This window comes from Strix aluco, chromosome 2, assembly GCF_031877795.1.
Source record: "Strix aluco isolate bStrAlu1 chromosome 2, bStrAlu1.hap1, whole genome shotgun sequence".
Classification (NCBI taxonomy): domain Eukaryota; kingdom Metazoa; phylum Chordata; class Aves; order Strigiformes; family Strigidae; genus Strix; species Strix aluco.
Genome location: NC_133932.1, coordinates 31,036,666 through 31,058,760, shown reverse-complemented (window position 1 = coordinate 31,058,760; position 22,095 = coordinate 31,036,666).

The following is a 22,095-nucleotide window of genomic DNA, read 5'->3' as shown; positions in this document are numbered from 1 at the left end:
ATGAGAGGGAACACAGCTAGAGGCCCGGGCCCGAATTGATCATTGGAGCATTCCATATCATTTGACATCATGCTTAGTATATAGGCGGATGTATAGTGCTCCCTCATGCCCCATTTTTGGTTTCCGGGTCGGCATGGTGGGATTTTCTGGTGCGGTTGGGATCACTGCTGGGGGCAGGCTTCGTACCGGTTGCCGCTCAGTGAGCCACTTGCTGCGTTTTACCCATTTTGGACTTACTATTATTACTGTTGTTTTTGCTACTATTACTAAATTTTTTTATTCAACCTATGAATTTCTTCTTTTGTCCCTCCCCTATTTCACCAGGGGAGGGGGGGGGGGGGGGAAGTAAACAACTGGCCACGTGGCAATTGGCTACCGGCTGAATTCAAACCACAACAGTTTTTGGCGCCCAACGTGGGGCCTAAGGTTTGAGGTAATGACAGAACGGGTAATAATGTTGACTGTTTGGCTCCTTAAGATTTTATCACCTCATTTGCAATATGTATTTCCTATGCTGTTGCTCACTTCCGTGAAAGTTGGGTTAAGATTTTGGTTTTGCTGTCCTGTGTGATGCTCATCTATGGTAGGGTGCAGTCATCAGCCCTGGAGCTATTTACAGTTGTGTTTGAGGAATTTAGGAATTTCAGATATCTTTGGAACGTTGACATTGACATGGTTGTCTTACTGCTAGGAGCTAGTGTATTCCTAGGAGGAGGCAGAGTCAGTGGTAGTCACCCAATCCTTATCCCTGAGTGAGTTGTGAGACATGCGAAAAGATTTCAGCTGCCATCCAGGTGAGCAACTCGTTACCCGGCTGCTCCGGTGCTGGGATAGTGGGGCCAGTAGTGTGGAACTAGAGGGTAGGGAGGCCAGGCAGCTAGGATCCCTGTCTAGGGAAGGGGGCATTGACAAAGCCATTGGAAAGAAGACAAAAAATCTCAGTCTCTGGAGGTGACTCCTGTCAAGTGTGAGGGAGAGGTATCCCTTCAAGGAAGATTTTGTATGTCATCCAAGTAAGTGGACCACTATGCAAAGAGGCATTCAATACTTGAGGGAGATGGTTTACTATGACCCAGATAATGTGCGGCTACCCACAGATCCAGATGAAGTCCAATGCACCCAGCTGATGTGGTGGAAGTTTGTACCATCACCATATGCCAATGCATTAGCAGTAATGGACTGCAGAGACAAAGAGGGACCAACAGTGGATGAACTGGCTCGCCGACTACGACAATATGAAGAAAGTCTCTCTTCCTCCCTGATTGCGGCTGTGGAGAAATTATCTCAAGAATTCCAGCAATTTAAAGAGGACATGCCCTACTCCCCACTTTCACGGACTAGAATCTCGGCTATTAGGAGTAGTCACACAGAATTACAGAATCAGTCAGGTTGGAAAAGACGCTTGGGATCATCGAGTCCAACTATCAGCCCTACTCTACAAAGTTCTCTCCTACACCACATCCCCCAACATCTCATTCAAACGACCCTTAAACACATCCAGGGATGGTGACTCCACCACCTCTCTGGGCAGCCTATTCCACTGTCTGACCACTCTTTCTGTGAAAAATTTTTTCCTAATGTCCAGTCTAAACCTCTGCTGTTGCAGTTTAAGCCATTCCCTCTTGTTCTGTCACTAATCACCTATGAGAAGAGACCAGCACCAACCTCTCCACAATGTCCTTTCAGGTAGTTGTAGAGAGTGATGAGGTCTCCCCTCAGCCTTCTCTTCCTCAAACTAAACAGTCCCAGTTCCTTCAATCGCTCCTTACAGGATTTATTCTCCAGGCCCTTCACCAGCTTTGTTGCCTCCTCTGCACTCACTCCAGCACCTCAATATCCCTCTCGTATTGAGGTGCCCAAAACTGGACACAATACTCCAGGTGCGGCCGCACCAGTGCAGAGTACAGGGAGACTATCACCTCCCTACTTCTGCTGGCCACGCTATTTCTAATACAAGTCAGGATGCTGTTGGCTTTCTTGGCCACCTGGGCACACTGCCGGTTCATGTTCAGCTGTTTGTCAGTTAGAACCCCCAGATCCTTCTCTTCCACACAGCTCTCCAGCCACACCTCCCCAAGCCTATAGCAATGCATGGAGTTGTTTTGGCCCAAGTGCAGGACCTGGCACTTGGCCCTTTTAAAGCCCATCCCATTAACATTGGCCCACCGATCCAATCTATCCAAGTCTCTCTGTAGTGCCTCCTTATCTTCACGCAGATCGACACTCCCGCTTAACTTGGTGTCATCTGCGAACTTACTAATGGTACACTCTATGTCCTTATCAAGATCATCAATAAAGATGTTAAACAAAATGGTCCTAACAAAAAGCCCTGAGGAACACCACTTGTGACTGGCCACCAGCTGGATTTATCTCCACTGACCACCACTCTCTGGGAGCATTCATCCAGCCAGTGCTTGATCCAGCAGACTGTTTGCCATCCAGGCCATGGGCAGCCTGTTTTTCTATGAGAATTCTATGCGGAACTATGTTGAATGCTTTTCAAAAATCCAGAAAGACAATATCCACAACTTTTCCCTCGTCCAATAGTCAGGTCATCTTGTCTTAGAAAGAGATCAGGTTTGTCAGGCAGGACCTGCCTTTCATAAACCCATGCTGACTAGGCCTGATCCCCTGGTTGTCCATTATATGACTTTTAATGGCACCCGAGATGACCTGCTCCATGACCTTCCCTGGCACAGAGGTCAGACTGACAGGTCTATAGTTTCCTGGATCCTCCTTTCTGCTTCTCTTGTAGATGGGTGTCACATCTGCTACCCTGTCGTTTCTCTACTCAAGAGAACCGGTATACACCACGGGGGAAGCTGTGGCATCCCCTGCATGACTATGGAGAAGACATTAGGAAATGGGATGGAAAACCTACCTACCTCCTAGAAGAGTGCGTATGTGAGTTGGAAGGAAGAACAAGTACAAACCAGGGTTCTTTCAGGAGAAATGCTGTTCTGGTTTCCAGTAATCAAGTGCCCAAACACAGCAGAAAGGTCAACTTTGCTTACAATCCTATGAGAAGAACTTCTGATTTGTATTCACAAGAAGTGAGTGATCAAGATGAGACTGAAACCCGTGCACACCACACTAACCCATTTTTCACTAGCTGGTATTATGGCCAACATTAGAGGTCTCCTGCCTCCAGCCAGGCGAAGGACAGAGACAGTCAAGTTTACTGGCCCATGTGGATTTGATGGCTTGGCACATCTGACCCCCATCAGTATAAGGCTTTAGTGGACACTCGTGCTCAATGCACCCTAATGCTGTCAAATTTTAAAGGGGCAGAACCCGTTTGTATTTCAGGAGTGACAGGAGTCTCAACAGTTGGCTGTATTGGAGGCCGAGGTGAGCCTAAGTGGAAAAGAGTGGGAAAAACACCCCATTGTGACTGGCCCAGAAGCTTCATGTATTCTTGGTATAGATTATCTCAGGGGAGGCTATTTTAAGGACCCAAAAGCGTATTGGTGGGCTTTTGGTATAGCTGCCTTGGAAACAGAGGAAATGAAACAGCTGTCTGTGTTACCTGGTCTCTCAGAGGATCCTTCTGTTGTGGGATTGCTGAGGGTTGAAGAGCAACGGGTGCCAACTGCCACTACCACAGGGCACCGATGGCAATATTGCACCAGTCGAGACTCTGTAATCCCTATCCATAAACTGATTTGTCAACTAGAGATCCAAGGAGTCATCAGCAAGACGCGCTCCCCCTTTAAAAGCCCCATATGGGCAGTGCGAAAGTCTAATGGAGAGTGGAGACTGACAGTAGACTATCATGGCCTGAATGAAGTCACGCCACCGCTGAGTGCTGCCGTGCCAGACATGCTAGAACTTCAGTATGAACTGGAGTCAAAGGCAGCCAAGCGGCATATCATGACTGATATTGCCAACGCATTTTTCTCCATCCCTTTGTCAGCAGAGTGCAGGCCACAGTTTGCTTTTACCTGGAGGGGTGTCCAATACACCTGGAATCGGCTGCCCCAGGGGTGGAAACACAGCCCCACCATTTGCCATGGACTGATCCAGACTGCACTGGAACAGGGTGAAGCCCCAGAACATTTACAGTACATTGATGACATCATTATATGGGGTAATACAGCAGAATAAGTTTTTGAGAAAGGGGAGAAAATAATCCAAATCCTTCTGAGAGCTGGTTTTGCCATAAAGTGTGGTAAGATCAAGGCACCTGCAAAAGAGTTTCAGTTTTCAGGAGTAAAATGGCAAGATGGTCGTCGTCAGATTCCAATGGAGGTGATTAATAAAACAACAGCTATGTCCCCACCGACTAACAAAAACGAAACACAAGCTTTCTTAGGTGGTGTGGGTTTCTGGAGACTGCACATTCCAAATTACAGCCAGATGGTAAGCCTCCTCTATCAAGTGACCTGGAAAAAGAATGATTTTATATGCGGCCCGGAGCAGCAACAGGCTTTTGAACAAATTAATCAGGAAATAGTTCATGCAGTAGCCCTCTGGCTGGTTTGAACAGGACAAGATGTTAAAAATGTGCTCTACACTGCAGCTGGGAACAATGGCCCTACCTGGAGTCTCTGGCAGAGAGCACCAGGGGAGACTCGGGGTTGACCCCTGGGGTTTTGGAGTCGGGGATACAGAGGATCAGAAGACACCTATACTCCAACTAAAAAGGAGATACTGGCAGCATATGAAGGGGTCTGGGCTGCTTCAGAGGTGATCGGGACTGAAGCACAGCTCCTCCTGGCTCCCCGACTGCCAGTGCTGGGCTGGGTGTTCAAAGGGAGTGTCCCCTCTACACACCATGCTACTGATGCCACGTGGAGTAAATGGGTTGCATTAATCACACAATGGGCTCAAATAGGGAGCCCCAGCTGTCCAGGAATATTGGAAGTGATTACAAATTGGCCAGAAGGCAAAGGTTTCGGAATGGCGCCAGAGGAAGAGGTAACACGTGCTGAAGAGGCCCCACCATATAATAAACTACTGGATAATGAGAAGCGATGTGCCCTGTTTACCGACGGGTCCTGTTGCATTGTGGGGAAACATCAAAGGTGGAAGGCAGCTGTATGGAGCCCCACACGATGGGTTACTGAAGCTGCTGAAGGAGAAGGTGAATCGAGTCAGTTCGCAGAGGTGAAAGCCATTCAGCTGGCCTTGGATATCACTGAGCGAGAAAAGTGGCCAGTGCTCTACCTCTATACTGACTCATGGATGGTGGCAAATGTGCTGTGGGGGTGGTTACAGCAGTGGAAACAGAGCAACTGGCAGCACAGAGGCAAACCCATCTGGGCTGCTGAATTATGGCAAGATATTGCTGCTCGGGTAGAGAATCTGGTTGTGAAAGTACACCATGTAGATGCTCATGTACCCAAGAGCTGGGCCACTGCCAAGATCAAGGTGGCTCAAGTAGATCTGGACTGGCAACATAAGGGTGAACAATTTATGGCTCGCTGGGCCTATGAATCCTCAGGCCATCAGGGAAGAGATGCAACATATAGATGGGCTCATGACCGAGGGATGGACTTAACCATGGATGCTATTGCACAGGTAATCCATGAATGTCAGACATATGCTATGATCAAGCAAGCCAAACGGTTAAAGCCCATTTGGTGTGGAGGACGATGGTTAAAATATAAATATGGGGAGGCCTGGCAGATTGATTATATCACGCTCCCACAAACTCGGCATGGAAAACACTATGTCCTTACAATGGTGGAAGCAGCCACTGGTTGGTTGAAAACTTATGCTGTGCCCCATGCCACTGCCCGGAACACCATTTTAGGCCTTGAGGAGAAAGTCTTATGGCGGCATGGCACGCCAGAAAGGATTGAGTCAGATAATGGGACCCATTTCCAAAACAACCTCATAGACGCCTGGGCCAAAGAACATGACATTGAGTGGATATATCACATTCCCTACCATGCACCAGCCTCTGGGAAAATGGAGCGATACAATGGGTTGCTAAAAACTACACTGAGAGCAATGGGTGGTGGAACTTTCAAACACTGGGACGTGCATTTAGCAAAAGCCACCTGGTTAGTCAATATCAGAGGATCTGCCAAACAAGCTGGCCCTGCTCAATCAAACCTCCTACATACTGTAGATGGGGATAAAGCCCACATAGTGCACATTAAAAATATGCTGGGGAAGACAGTCTGGGTTACTCCTGCATCGGGTAAAGGTAAACCCATGTGTGGTATCGCTTTTGCCCAAGGACCTGGGTGCACTTGGTGGGTAATGCAGGATGGAGAAGTCCAATGTGTACCTCAAGAAGATTTGATTTTAGGTGAAAATAGCCAATGAATTGAACTGTCAAATAACCCTGTTATTGTAACAGGTGCCTTGCAACATCCTCGTGCCACATCCAAAGCTTCCTGCTCCACTGACTGAGCCAGCTCCACCTCATTCCTCCACCCTTAAAGACTGTCATGACAGATGGAACCCAAAGTTATGGACTAAATGAACTCAGTAGACATTTTGGAAGGATGGCCCATAGACTGAGGGAATGATATCTGTGAGACCTGGGAAAAGGGGTGGTGATTCCTTAGAATGTATTTGGAACCTGAACATAACGTAATGATATGGAATAAGGGGTGAAGACTGTCCTGGTTTTGTCCAGGATAGAGTTAACTTTTCTTGGGCTGAGAGGGAGCACAGCTAGAGGCCTGGGTCCGGATCGATCATTCGAGAATTCCATATCATTTGCATCATGCTCAGTATATAGGCAGACCTGTGCTCTCTCACACCCTGTCTTCAGTTTCCGGGTCAGCGTGGCAGGATTTCTGGTGCGGTCAGTAAGCCACTGCTACATTTTTACCCGTTTTGGACTTACTATTGTTACTGTTGTTTTATTACTATTACTATTTTTTTTTAAATTCAATCTATGAATTTTTCTTTTGTCCCTCCCCTATTTCACCGGGGATGGGGGGGAGGTAAACAGCTGGTCACATGGTGACTGGCTACCAGCTGAGTTCAAACCACAATGTATTTTATACTAGTAATGTCCAATTAAGATGGGAGATATTGACTACTCCACAGACTATACTAGACCCAGTAGATCAAGGATCTAAGATATATTACAACTTATTCTATAAAGTGAAATAACTCAAACTCTGATATACCAGTTACATCCTAAAGAAGATCCCGTACATGCCCTATTTCTGCATGGTATGTCCAAAGAAAACAGGTTTGGGTTCCACTGCTTTCCAAATCTCTGGAGACAGTGTTTATGTTCAGTGTGATAGTGATAAAAATCCAGTGATAAGGCAGGTGTCCTGACCCACAAAGCTTCTGAGGATGGGATTCTGCCAGGCAGCCACCTTGTGCTGCCTGTCCTTGCCTCCACACCAAGACTCTTATGCTAAGTTGGGAAGATACATAAATGTTTTATTGGATTTGCCTGCCTTGTCAAATATTCAGCTAGAGTAGAGCATTTAAAGTATGTTGTCTTATGATTTGCATCCTTAAGTTATTTCCTTAAAGCAACTAGAAATATCTCTTTCTGAGGACATTTTTTTGTACGTGTACCTATACACACTGAAAGTTGAGTCTTTCTGGGTCATCTGCTTTTGTAACTTTCGCTCTTATTTAACACTGACTTTAGTTTAAATAAATAATTTTCTGTTTTCTGTTGTCAGACTAGATATTAGCCTCCCACTTCATAGTAATAGCCTTGCTTGTCTTCCATAAACTCCTTGGTCTGATTCAGCAACTATGTTATAGGAGAAAGGCCATTACCATGTCACATTATGCTACCCCATTGTATTTATTTCTTTACAAGAGCAAATATCTGTGTAACCACTTGTGCAGAAAGACATTTCTGCAATATGTACGTGTTATGTCTGAGAACTATCCTTAAGCCACCACAACTGACATAACCCACTTCTGTTCTTGTTGAACTTGGCAGCTGAAAAGTGAGTGGCTACTATTATACTTCATCCTTCAGCTCCATCATTCTTGAAGCAAAATGAACGTTCTGGAACATTCTATCTTTGTCAAAACATGTGCAAAGTACTGAAACAGTAGTAAATATAAATTAACCATATAGATAAATATACCTTTACTGCAGAATGATGAAAAGAGGCAGACAATAGGAGGCAGGACTAGTGAAATAACTGTTTCCATCATATTCCTTCAGCTCCAAGAATATCACTAAAAGGTACAATTGTTCCTGTCAATCACACCTTTGTCTTGATTTGACTAAAACCTTCCACCTACATTAGAAACCCATTAGCCATGCTGCTTTTATGACAGGTTTGTTACTCGAGGATGGGGGTTGTTTCCCCCTTTTTATAAAATCATTGTTTCAACTCCATTTTTGTGTTTATTTTACATGGAAGCCTGAGACCACTGAGCTGCCTGTGGGGAATGATTTAAGGCAATTCAAACAGGACCAAACAAAATAGATGGTCACTGTGAATAATTTATGACATTTCTTCAACTTGTTTCAGCAGACCTCTGTGAGGTCTGACTGCTGATGGTGGGACAAATTTTTGGTTATAAGGGCATCATGAAGATCTGTAATTGTAGGCAACAAAAAGAAATTAACCTAGGGCCTGACAGATGACTTGAAATTATTAAGTTATTGAAAATATATTCTGTTACTGGGTACAGGATGAGAGAGTGTTTCAAACTAATATTTGAACAATGGAAGACTGTACTAACCGGTGATTGTGGACATCTAATCTTAAGGAATTTTAAAATGAATAGATTTTCAGAGAGAATCTTTCACTTTTTGAAAATTAGGTTTCATGAGAATTTCAAGCCTAAGGCTACTGTGGAAGCAAGGTTGCCTTGCTTTTATTTCTATTTTCTAAAGGAAAGTGACTGAAAAAGTAGCTTTTTAATCTACTTTAAAATATGACCACAATTAGAAAAAGGTCTTTAAATGCTTTTGAAAAATATGCCCTTTGTATATTTCATAAGAAAGAAAAAAAATAAAATTGGAATTAAGAAAATTAAGAAAATTAAGAAAATGTTTGAAAGACTAGCAAGCTATATCCTCTCAGAGGGAAAAACTGGTTTTTGTCTCAGTTACATTTTTCTCTTTTTTTATATGCATACATGGTGGTAATCCAACTAACAGTTATTAGAAGAGATTTTGCATAAATGATGACCTACTTTTGATAGATTTTAAGTAATATTCAAGAAAGAGAAATTTACATTTCCAAATATGAGTAGGCCCATAAAATTGTAGGTGTGATGATAAAGAACTCAGAATAAAAAAGTAGTATGTATTTTCTACAACGAGTAGAAAAATCTTAGCAATATGCTTAAAAATAAGTATTAGTGAGTCATTTCTAGAAAACTGTGATGTTTCTTGTACAGAGATAAATCTCAGATTAATAAATGATTTGCCATAAGAATTTCAGAGCTATACTGACCATGCTATAGATCTGTCATGACATCTTAGATCCATCCAGACCCCAGTGTCTATTGCCAGTCTACACAATAGACACCCAGACTGGTTCAGTGGAAGGGCTTATATCAGTTCAGACCCAGAACTGTGCAAATGTAGCTGTAGTGGACTAGTGCTTATGGTCTTTAGCTGACCTGTCTACTTGGTATGCTCTGTGGCATAGGGATTTACCATATTGGCCAGTCTGGCTCAGTAATTCCTGCGATGTAATTTTATTGTCCTTTAGGGATGTGTCCCTCATATTTGCTTGCCATTTGTTAGCTACTGCTTACAATGAAGCTACAAACCTTTCCCTCTAAATATTGATCATTGATCTTAAACCACAGTGGTAGTTCGATTATTTGGGGGAGTGGAACAAAGGAAAGAGAACAAACAATTCACTGAAGATAAAACATTAACAAATTAAAAATTATTTTCAATGTGGTGAATTTGAAAAGTAATTCCAAATTAAAAAGTGATCACTGGGGAGAACTTATAATGTTGCATTTGTCATTTTCTAGATATGCTTTCTGGAAAGTCAGAACATTTTATTTCAAAATGATGTTATGGTTTGAAATTAACCTATATGTTATATAAACTGGGTGGTAGCCATTGGTTTTTTTAAAAGAAAAGATTAGATAATAAAAAAATGAATGAAATACTTTGATTTGGTAGGTAAAAAAGTTTCATTTGTACTGAAATGAAATGTAGCATTAGAAATTCACCTGCAACAAAACTTTTATTTTTGATGATTGCCATGGTATCTCTGAAAATTCTGTTTGAACTAACAATTTTGTTTTATTTCATACCTGTCACTGTGCCTCCTGCAGACCACAAAAAGGTGGAGAAAAAAAGAAAGAACTTTAAATTTGAAAAAAATACTTAAAACTAAGCTTACATGTCATTCAAATGTGCTGTCAAAGATGCTCAAAAAAACAACCTAGATTATGTTTTCCTGAACACTAGTCGTTCAATGGCAGTGAAGAAACTTTGGGAAAAGCAGATTCTTTTCCATAGAAAGGTAACTTTCAGTTTACTGTGCAGTTAGCAAACTTCATCACTAGATGTTGATTGGGAGGGAATAACTGAAGTGTTCAAGTGCTTTTCTTTCAATACAGCTGAAGTATTACCTGGTGAGGTAATATGAGGAACAAATAATTTCATAGTGTCATGCCCTTCTTATTGCACTATCTATGGATATGGATTAATATAAAGTGGAATGCCAGCTATTTAGAATGGTAAAATGATCTCCTTTCTTTCCCTTTTGTATCATACTTGTCACCTGTGCATGTTTCTTCTACACACTGGAAGGTTTTTTTTTTAAAATAGATGCTTTTCAAGATCTTCTATAGTCCTCTTTTCCATTCCTGTCTTCCTTGTTCTCTAGGACATTGCAAATGCTTTGTAAAATCTTCTTTCTTCCACATCAGTACTTTAGAGGAGTGAGGTGTTTGAGAGGAGCTGTTTGCAAGAACTATTTTGAACCTGATCCAGTTTTGAAATCCATTTCTGAAATGCTTTGTGTGTGTACATGTTTTGGGAGGAAGGGGATAAAAGTTGCTGCTTAATGGCTTGGCATGCAAGTTCACACTCATCTGTCTAAGCTGTTTCCTTTTCCTGCCTGACACAGCACTACTACACACTTTCATTGTTGGGTTTGTTTTTATCTTGTCCAAAACAAAAAGCATTTCAAATCAATAATCAGGATCTATATTTTCTTTCTGAATGTGGCCTTTTATTTTAGTGTCTCTGTTAGCTCCCACAATCAGAAAAATATACTTCTTTTTAACTCAAGCTCTTCAAACTATACTTTTTCCTGATTATAATATCTGTATTCTTTTGTTATTTGCACTGGTTTTTGAATGTGAGGATTTTACTATGTTGATTTCAGAGCAGATACCCCTGATTTGCATATAAGAAACAGAAAAGTGAGTTCATTTTTTGAACCCTGTAAAAAGCAAAGACTTTCCTACTGTGTTCACAATTCAGTTGCAACCTCAAAACAATTAGCTTGTTGATAATAAAGCTTTAAACGTATGAGAAATATGGTTAAACCAAAAGATGTTCTCCTGTGCAGAATTTGGCTTTAGTTTTTTTTATGAGCACATTAGACAGATTCTTTGTATTTTATGAAGAAAATACTTTTTTTTCTTTAGTTAAAAGGAAAATCTATCTTATAAAGCCAAATCAGCTCCCTAAATTCTCACAGAATTGCTATTCATTTCCTGCTATTTCATTTCTTACTGACAAATGTGATCATATTTTTGAGGTAGCAGTGTGAAATTTTTTCATTTTCCTCTGGAGCAATGATCATAATTAAGTTTAAGTAGGAATTTCCTAGGATATGTACCCCTATCCCCAGCATGGATTTACAGTGGGAATGATTTCAATCATCTTTCAAACATGAACCAAGTTCCCTCCCCATCTAAACTTTATGAACTCAGGTGGTTTAAAAACATAATTAAAGCTGTTAGACTATATCTTGTAAGTGCTTGTATCTTCTCTTCAGTACAGATGATTAGCAGCATCTTACAGCCCAGTCCAAGAAATCTGTTTTATACAATTATTTGCACATATGCACCCAAACATTAATGTGCAAGACACACCTGTTTTGTCTCTTTTAAAATCTGTCAGTATAGAATCTTCTTCTCAGGTATTGTAGAAAATACCTATCTCATAACCTGTCACCTCAATGTTACGCTAAGTGTAATTTTTATTATTATTAATTATCTTTTAGTATAAAATCAGATGTTGTGCATTCTTCTGAAAATAAAGAAAAGGTAATAGAATTTTCAACAACTTCATTCTGCTTCCTCCATCTTTGTAATGAAGTTAAAGCTGAAATATAAGCGTCTTCAGCTAAGCACTTTTTTCCCTCTAGACCAGTAAAAGTAACATTTTTTATTACTTCCATTCCAGTGATTCTTAAGGGCTTGACTCTGTGATTTGAATTTTTCTGCATACATGGTAAGAAACAGTCTCTATTCTAAATATTTCTGTGTAAGTTACCGAAGATACACAATATGTGAGTGACATTAAGAAAGAATGATGGACAATACTCTTGCTAAAAATGGAAATGTTTTTTATTTAATAAAGTATATGTACCCAGCTTTTGCATGATAAGAGTTGCATATTCACCTAAGTAGCTAGTATGAACTCACTGAAATCTGATTTCATTTTTTCATAGGGATAAATATTCCTTTGCCTTTCTTTATGAAGGTGTTTTTTTTTTTTTTTTTCTATTGACAGTATGAATGCATCTTACCACTCAGCTCTTTCATAAGATAGATTTCTTACTGTGATCTTCAGCAGTCAAATGTGGATTGACATGACCATTGTTAGATGTTCCCTACCTTGATTGCTTGAAGAACTTGAGTCCTGTTCTTGAGGTTGCTAATATGAATATAGACAAGTTGGAAAAAAAAAAGAAAACTTCTCAAAAAATTTTCTATACTTACAAGATTTGAACTTTTTTGCCACTTATTTATCATAAATACCTGAGGGGAAGAATAAACCATAATTTGATCCTTTGTGTGAAAAAAATTATTATTGTTGTCCTCTTCTTGCAATACCAACAGAAGTGCTTATCCTGAAAATAATTGCAAAATCAGTCCTTTTCAAGAACTCTGAAAATTTCAGACTTCAGGCTTCTCAGTACTCACATGGCTTGGCTTATTTCACTTGCCATTCTAAGAGTTTAAAACTCAAAATGAAACTGAAGCTTCTCTCAGCTATACAAAATGAAACATTAAAATCCAGCTTTCTGAGATATGATGGCTTCACACTGGTCTAATTGGAAGTTCCATCTATCACTAGAACTATGTTTAACAATACCATTAGAAATATAAAGCTTTCCTTGTATCTGTATAAAAATGCTTTGTGCCTTAAAGGTCATTCAATGCAGATTTCTTTTCTCTGTTCCAAAGGTACTTAGAACTGTGTGGTTCCATAAATTATTTAGAACTTTATGAGCTCATTATCAAAACCTGTAGTAATGAGAGAAAAGTGAACAGGCACCTCAATTTTGATATTTTACTCCATTGCAGAACATTAGGAAACGAATGGATTTTACAATAATCTTTAAATGGAATTACTATTTTAAGGAAATGAAAATTTGTATTCTTCGTCCCTAATATTTTAATGCTTTCCTTGTTTCTCTATTGCATATTTCACAGAACTTTATGTTTATGAGACGATGAAGAGTTGTTCATTAGCTATATGCTAATGAAAAGAGTTTTTAGTGTTTCAAGTGGGCAGATTTATTTATAAGCATTTGGCATGAGCAAAAAACTGAAAAGGTGTTTGCAAAAAATAGGATTCATAATGGCACATTTAAAGCAAAAGCAATATATTTTGAAACGAAAGAACAAAATATTGTTTCTGATGCTTAAAGAAAAAGTACCGGTTTTATTCATAATGGATTGAAATTAGTGAAGTACTTGCAGAGTAAGATAAGATAAGGTTGTTTAAAAATGGCACACCTCATATAGTTGATATTCATAAGAAGTAATCGTTAAGTGATGAGATGCTTCAGAGCAGCCACTTTGATTATCTAATTGCTACCATTGATCCACAACAGTAAGAGGATATGAACTCTCTAGTTAAACAAAGTAGACCAAAACTTTAGCTAATTTTTCCTTCTGTAATTGCTCAAACTTGTCTGATCTTCTTAGCCAGTCATAACAAAACAAGTATAATGTTAATTCCTGCTCCCTCCTCTTGCCTATGATAATTTTCCTTGATTGTCCTTACATTGTGAACCATTTTCTAAAATCTAACCTAATACCTTATTTATTAATCATTTTATAAAAAGAACTGCAAAAGTCTAGGTTTCTTGAGTCATCTGCCCATATTGCCCTAGATCCTCACAATTTTGTAAAAATATTGTGTTGTGAAATATTTGTGTTGTCATTTTACACAATATGTTGAAACTTATTAAAGAAGCTAAAAAATATCAAGAAAATATATCCACAGAGTTGAGCTGTGGTTAATATTTAACTAAATGAAGAATGAGTCAGTAGTGTCAGAACGTCAACAAGCTAGTTATAAATGCTGGCCAACCATTAAATCATCAAATTCCTCATAAATATAACCAAATTTCATAGTGCCTAAAGAGGCTTCTAAAATGCCATCTGTCTATTTGATTATAAATTCCAGCTCAATAATGTTCCCAAAGTTAATTAATTTAATAGCTTGGGGCCTGTTACATATTTTAACAATGAAATGTAATTATCCCCTGATGTATGAACCTCAACCCTGAGGCCAATTATAAAACTTCCTTTCAACATGTCTATTCTTATGTGATGGTTAAAGACGTCCCTCCTTCGTTCCTCCCCTAGAGTTAATAAAATGTATGTTATACTCTGCAGTCTCAACAGGCAGATTTTAGTGACCCATGTTTACCAGAAAAGGACAGACAGCTAGTTTATGGCCCATCTCAGGATTTTTAAACATGGAACACAGCAATGAAGCTTTTGTTAGCAATAGTTTCTGGAACATCAGATGCTAGTGTTTAATCCCAGTATGTTTTCCTTCTGGAGCTTCCTGAGGTCAAACTTGTGTCTCTATTACCCCATGTGTTTCTGCACAGACTTACATCAGTGCTTCCTAGAATCCAGGAACACGAGAAAGCTGCAGTGCCCACCAAGGCAGTAAGAGCAAAATGTGAACATTTAAAAAAAAAGAATAAGTGAAATTCTGAAGGTAATGAGAGAAGGGGTGTTGATGTAGGGTGGAGGTAACAAATTCTGTAACTTGGTTCTTTACAACCTGGTGACTGAAGTTGCAGGCAAAGTCTTTCATGAAAAGTCAACAACTGCCACTATATGGGCAAGTTCAAATAAGGAAACAACTGGGACTGGTGATATTTTAGAACTGGGAGTATATAAAGGGTCAAACAAGTGCAAAAAATAATATAGTCTAGATTACTTTTCTGCTTGTGAGTTAGCTGATTTTCTATCTTGAAAGAAGTTTGAAAAAAAAAAAATTGAAGGAGCAAAGTATTCTGTCAGCTGGGACAGGTTTGAAGGATCTGAGCGCGTGTGTATTCAACCTTGCCTACTCTTTATAGCTGTGATTACGCCCAATCCCTGTCAAAGTTCTGTGTACTTTCAACAGAGTTTCTAGTTCAGTGAGGCTTCTTGTCTAAGTATACAATTTATACAACATACAAGTGGTTTCTAAGAAAAATGGTGATCCCCTTCTTTATTGTTCAATACAAGTGGGCCCTTAATAACTAGCATAGGATATCATTGTAATGATAAACATCTCCATTTAGATGTGTGATTTCTCCCTGCTACAAAACACATCTCAGTAACAGTACTTTATTATTATGGTACTTATACTACTCAGTTGGCTTCTGAGAAGCTTTTGAGAAAAAAAAAAATTACTAACTAAGAGAGTGTGGTCAAATAACAAAATAATCTAATAGTAATATAAAAATCCAACAGACTATCAGTGTAGCAGTAGTAAATATTGTACTTTGCTTGAGAGGAAGCCACTAATGTATTTTGCATATACACAAAGCAGTAAAAGTTTTGGGTCCCTACCTGGGAGGATGAAGATTGTGCTGTGGTTTGTTTTGTGTGGTTTGTTGTTTTGTTTTTGTTGTTCTTTTTTTTTTTTTTTTTTAAATATAGGAATCTTAGAAGTGAGTGGATGTATGATTAAATTTATGCAACTGAGGAGACTGGCCCTTGCATTAGAATAGCAGCAATCTCGACATTTTCTTTGCATGCAAAATGACAGGTATACTGAAGAACTCTATGCATTCAGCATGGATTCAGAGATGACATATGACTTGCAATGATGAAATCTGATGAATGTTCTTTTATGTATTTATATGCTTTTTACAAGGCAAAAAGATTTGAAAATAATGAATATATAGTCTTTTATTATCTCTACATCCCCAGGTTTTGGTAGCAGAGTTCATTTCCATATGTACATTTGACTTGTGAAGTGTGCAATTGGATGACACACTTATTTAGTATACTCTGGCACTGTGAGATATTCCACAGAAAAAATAAAAATCCATATTGTCCTGTGCAAGGGAAAAATATATTGCCACTCACTATAAAAATCCACTTTTAATCTATTAACATTTTTTTATTATTTATGGCTTTCTATGTTTTCCCTCCTGATATTTAAAGCTATTGTACGTGATTCAGGAAATCCCACAGTTATGTGCTTGACTTTCTTATATAAACCTTGTCACTGAAGTCAACAGGGCCAATTACATTCTTAAAGCTAGATTTGGTTCTACTTATGGATAGAAGGCATTTGTGGGGGTTCACTTAATGCACAACTCATCTTTGAAGACTCCAATGAAATAATCACTGTTATTACTCTACCTAATACAGTAACATGTCCTGGAGTAGCAGCTGTTAAGAATTTAATTTGCTTAGCAACAAACTGATTACCCTACAAACTAAAATCTTGGTTCTGCAGACAATTTCATATATAGGCTTCAGTGAAACTATTCGCATAATTAAAACAAGGAGTAGTGCCTTTATGAATAGGGGACTAGACTAACTAAAGGCTATGCACATATTTACTGTTGACAGCTAATAAACAAAAATACAGGTCTTTAAGTGTCTGCAAAGGATATTGATCCATATGGCTGGACATTTGATTTTGGCTTAATTCTCTTCTTGCTGCAGTTTAACAAAGGAGAAAGTGTATTATATTTGTGAGCATATGATATTTGAAATCTTCAAGAAAAAAAATATTCTTTGCCTCTCCTTCTATGTCTTCCAACCAACAACGTATACACAGGGTTGCTTTCTGCCTAATTGCATGCAAATGGCATTCTAATAATGCAAAGCTGCGTGTCAGTGAAGGCTAGGTACAAAATGTTCCCAGAGCTATGTGAAAAATAACATGAAACAGATAATGTGTCACTCTGGAGAAATTAGATAACTTTATAAAAAGTAATTTTACTTGAATCTACTTAAGACATTTTTATTTATTTTTTTAATCTATCATCTAATCAAACATTAACAGTAGTTTTATGGCTACTGTTCCTCTCTTCACTGCACTTTTATTAGCTGCAATTTTTTAAATTGAATTTCCTGTTACTGCAATAGACAAACAGAAGATCTGTAAATATGTCCCTATTCTGTACTGATAAAATACCAATCTCTAAAGGGCAATTTCTACAGAAAATATATATACTGGAAATGTTTATAAATGCAATACTTTCAGCTTTTGTAGGATTTCATTTATGTCTCCAATAAAACAAACAGATATAAGTGATTTTTTTTTGAGGTTTTTGCTTTGAGAAAGAATACTAGGCTAAATTTTGTCCTCAACAAAGTTGATTCAGATCATGCTTTTAGCTATGCCAAAGATGGAAGCAGACCTAATAAAGATATAACAGCTCTAGGTGTTTTCAGTAATTAGAGGCTATCAACAATTATAATAACACTGACTCTTTGCACCTACAGCTGTCAGTGTTGACATTCTTCCTGGTCATTTTGTCTTCTGTGAGTGGAAGTGGCACAGACTGCACTAATTTTTCCTAAGTAAAAAGGAAAACATTGATATTTTGAATCCTAAACCAGCCATTGAGGGATCGTAATGCATCCTTGATGGCCAAGGAAGGGTTGTGCTACAATGATGAGATAAGAACCAGAACCTGAATGTTTATTTGATGTTGTATTTCCTTGTTATGTTTGTAGCGGAGACCTGGTGCATAAAGAATCTGTTAATGTGACAGATGCCAAGCTTCTTATTGAAGTTGGCATACTCAGCAATTTTTAACGATCTGGATTAACACAAACCAAACTGGGGTGTTTTAAGGATTAACTCACAGCAAGTCACGTGATTTCTGGAACACAAGAATATCATGATTTCTGCACTTGGGCCACAACAACCCCCAGCAGTGCTACAGGCTTGGGGAGCAGTGGCTGGAGAGCTGCCAGTCAGAGAGGGACCTGGGGGTGTTGATTGACAGCTGGCTAAACATGAGCCAGCAGTGTGCCCAGGTGGCCAAGAAGAAAAATGGCATCCTGGCTTGTATCAGAAATAGCGTGGCCAGCAGGGACAGGGAAGTGATCTTACCCCTGTACTCCGCACTGGTGAGGCCACACCTCGATTACCGTGTTCAGTTTTGGGCCCCTCACTACAAAAAGGACATTGAATTACTCGAGTGTGTCCAGAGAAGGGCAACGAAGCTGGTGAAGGGTCTGGAGCACATGTCGTACGAGGAGGAGCGGCTGAGGGAACTGGGGTTGTTTAGTCTGGAGAAGAGGAGGCTGAGGGGAGACCTCATTGCCCTCTACAACTCCCTGAAAGGAGATTGCAGAGAGCTGGGGATGAGTCTCTTTAACCAAGGAGCAAGCGATAGGACAAGAGGGAATGGCCTCAAATTGTGCCAGGAAAGGTTTAGACTGGGTATTAGGAAGTATTTAATTACAGAAGGGGTTGTTAGACATTGGAATGGGCTGCCCAGGGCAGTGGTGGAGTCCCCATCCCTGGAGGTGTTTAAGATTTGGGTTGACATAGCGCTGAGGGATATGGTGTAGTTGGGAACAGTCAGTGTTAGGTTAATGGTTGGACTAGATGATCTTCAAGGTCTTTTCCAACCTAGATGATTCTATGATTCTGTGAACTCTGCTTACAAATTCGCAACACTATTATAAGGCCCTTGCAATGGTCTGCCAGTGGCTGATGTATGTGGTTTTAACATATTTCCTCTCTGCAAGGAAGTTCCTAAGTCTTCATTGGTCAGTTTTTGGGGAAAGGAGTAATCAGTGACACTGAATCCCCACATACTCTTATTGAACACTAGTCCTGGAACAAAAGTGGTGACCAAGACCTTACAAAGTAATGGCAAGGTTATTCCAATTACCTGTCCCTCAAGAGCAAATCTGCTTCAGTTTGCTGACCAAAACAAAATGAAAACTCCCTTACTTGCTGTCTTGTCTATTCAGAAAGCTGCAGAGCCAAAATCAGTACCCAGTGAGTATTCACATCCTCAGGATGTGTCTGTGGTCTTCTGCTATAGGAAGTATGTCAGAGTCTGTGTAACGAGGTGATCCAGTGACTGTCACGTCAAATGCTGTTATAACATTTCCAAGAAAGAAGCTGTTGCACCATCATCACTTGCTTCACTATGATTCTTTCTGATGTTTGGTGGATGATTGCTTAGAAAGCAGGATCAGGCAGGTGCTGAGAATTAGATTTCACAGAATCACAGAATCACAGAATCATTCAGGTTGGAAAAGACGCTTGGGATCATCGAGTCCAACCATCAGCCCTACTCTACGAAGTTCTCCTGTTGACTTTTTTTGTCAGACACTTCTCACTCCGGCCAAGCTCGGACAATGAGGTGTTCTGGTGTCTTCCACCAGCTGTGCAAGAACTTGCTGGGTGTGCAATTCTCTTATTGTTCTCCCAGGCCATTAGGACGTGAGGGGCTGTTATAACCCTCCCCAGCTGATAAGGAGGGCAGAGCCAGAAAGCAGCGTCTTAATGCTCTGTTTAGTGCCATCAGCAGGACTTAACTCCTCAGGTCAGTCTGTGGCCCAGGAGTGGGGGAGGAATCACACTAATCCCCAAGTGGCAGAGGAGGGGGGAGAGGGGGGAATTGCACCACCACAGTGAAGTTCGGGGCATCTGATGGGGCTGAACAGAAGACACAGCCAAGGCCTTGGTGACTGGCATGAAACACTGGTGGCAAGCAGAAGACAGAACTGAGGAGAGGGAGAGGAAAGCGGGGTTGCGGTAGCCCCAGAGGTGTGTGTGGAGGCACGAGTGCTGCGGGGGTAGATGTCCAATCACCAAGTGGTGAGCTGTGACATCAGCGGGTGATGGACTGTGACCTCACACCCCTCGAAGCTTTGGGCACCGGCAGAGCCTGGCTCAGTCTGGCTTGAGCCTGGATTCTGGCAGCAAGCCTGCGAGGTCTGAAGGGCCAAGCAAGGCTGCTCCCAGTGCTGGTCCTGTGGGCAGCTCTCAGTGCCCATCCCCGAGCCATCCCCTGTGTTTCCCCGGCCCTGCCTGGGTCAGGCAGCCGGGCACTGACAGGCACCCTTGCGGCAGTGGAGGTGAGCTGAGCAGGGCGGCCCTGGGGCGGGTGACTGGGCTTGGGGACCTGTGAGGGTGTTCTTCGCCAGGGCCTGGGCATTCCTTCCTCCCCTCCCTCCCCTCTCCTCGCTGGGACAGCGAGTGACCACTCTCACTTTTGCAGCACGTGACACCCTTTGGCGGTGCCGGTGCCAGCAAGCAGGAGCAGGTCCTCATCCTCAGCGTTCCCCAATCTCCTATAGCACAAGAACATGGCCTCGGAGACAGAGGAGATCTGCCCCATCTGCTGCCATGATCGAGGTGATGTCGCTTATGCAATGCCCTGTTGCCACCAGTTCTGCCTAGGCTGCATCATACGGTGGATGCAGATGAAACCAGAGTGCCCACTCTGCAGAGAACTGGTGGACTTTGTGCAGTTTTCCGGGCAGGGAAGATCTGGTGGCCACCAGTATGTTGTGACGCTCCTCGAAGTGTCTCCAGGAGGTAGCAGCCAGGCAGGCCCAGCTCCCAGCCGCCGGGCGGAGAACAGCGCCCGTCACCCCATGGCGTCCCCTCCATCCTCTCCACAGGGGACACTGTCCCTACACGAGCGGGGGGCTGAAGAGCCAGAGGCTGTGGGGGGCCTCCTGCCCGAGGTCTGGGCAGAACTCTTCCAGAGCCAAGCACGTCTCCTCGATCCCATGCTGGCCTGGCTGCGGCAGGAGCTGTGGACAATACATGGGCCAATGTGGTGGCACACACGACGTGCAGTGGGCAACATCGTGCACGCCCTGTGTGTCAGCGGTCCGGTGGAGGAGGCCATGGTCCGGGTGCTGCAGCCAGGCCTTGGGGAACGCGCAGCACCTCTGGCCCGCGGCATCATCGACATCATCGCGAGCCAGTGCAGCGAGGAGGCCCGGAGGCTGCTGCGCTCCCCGGCTGTGGGGGCAGAGGACGAGACGTCTGAGGCCAACTCCAGCCCCGTCTTCTTAAGCTGCAACTGCTCCTGGTGCAGGACTGGCAGCCCCTCCTCCAGCAGCCATGACACCTCTAACAGGGAGGAGGAAGCCGGCAAGTCGGAGGCTGCCCTCCACGGGGGTCCCGGCCGCCCCCCATCTGCGCCCATCCTGGCAGAGCAGGAGCAGCTCCAGGAGGGGCTGGGGGAGGCGGCAGCAGGGCCCTCTGCCCGGGGGTGCAGCCGCAGCCCCTCCACTCCCAGGCAACGCAGGAACCGCTCCCGTGGGAGGCCCAGGCGTGCCCCGAAGTGGAGGGCCCCCGGCCCCCAGGACTCCCCCCAGCCCCGCAAGAGGCCGCCCTGCCGGCAGCACTAGCAGGGCTGCAGCAAATCTTTATTAACTAGAAAATAAATTTCTGTTTCCTTGACCCCATCTCTGGGTGCTGCTTTCTCCCCCTTTTCTCGGTGCCTTTCCTTTCCCCCCCTGTGCCCCACCGTGGGTGGCACCCGCCTGCTGGGGGCACGGCCATGAGCCCCCAGAGCCCCAGGGCCATGCTGGCGGCGCCTCCTCCCACAGAAAATCCTGTTGCAGCACCCCCCGCCATGCAGCAGCTGCCGAGGGCAGAGTGGGCATGAGGGGAAGCTGGTTTTGCCGCAGGTCCGACGGGAACCCGACTGGTCATCACCCCCGGTCTGGGGGTCAATAAAAGGGTTGGGGTGAGCTGTAACCTTTCCCTGCCAGCCTTTGACTCTGCACCCC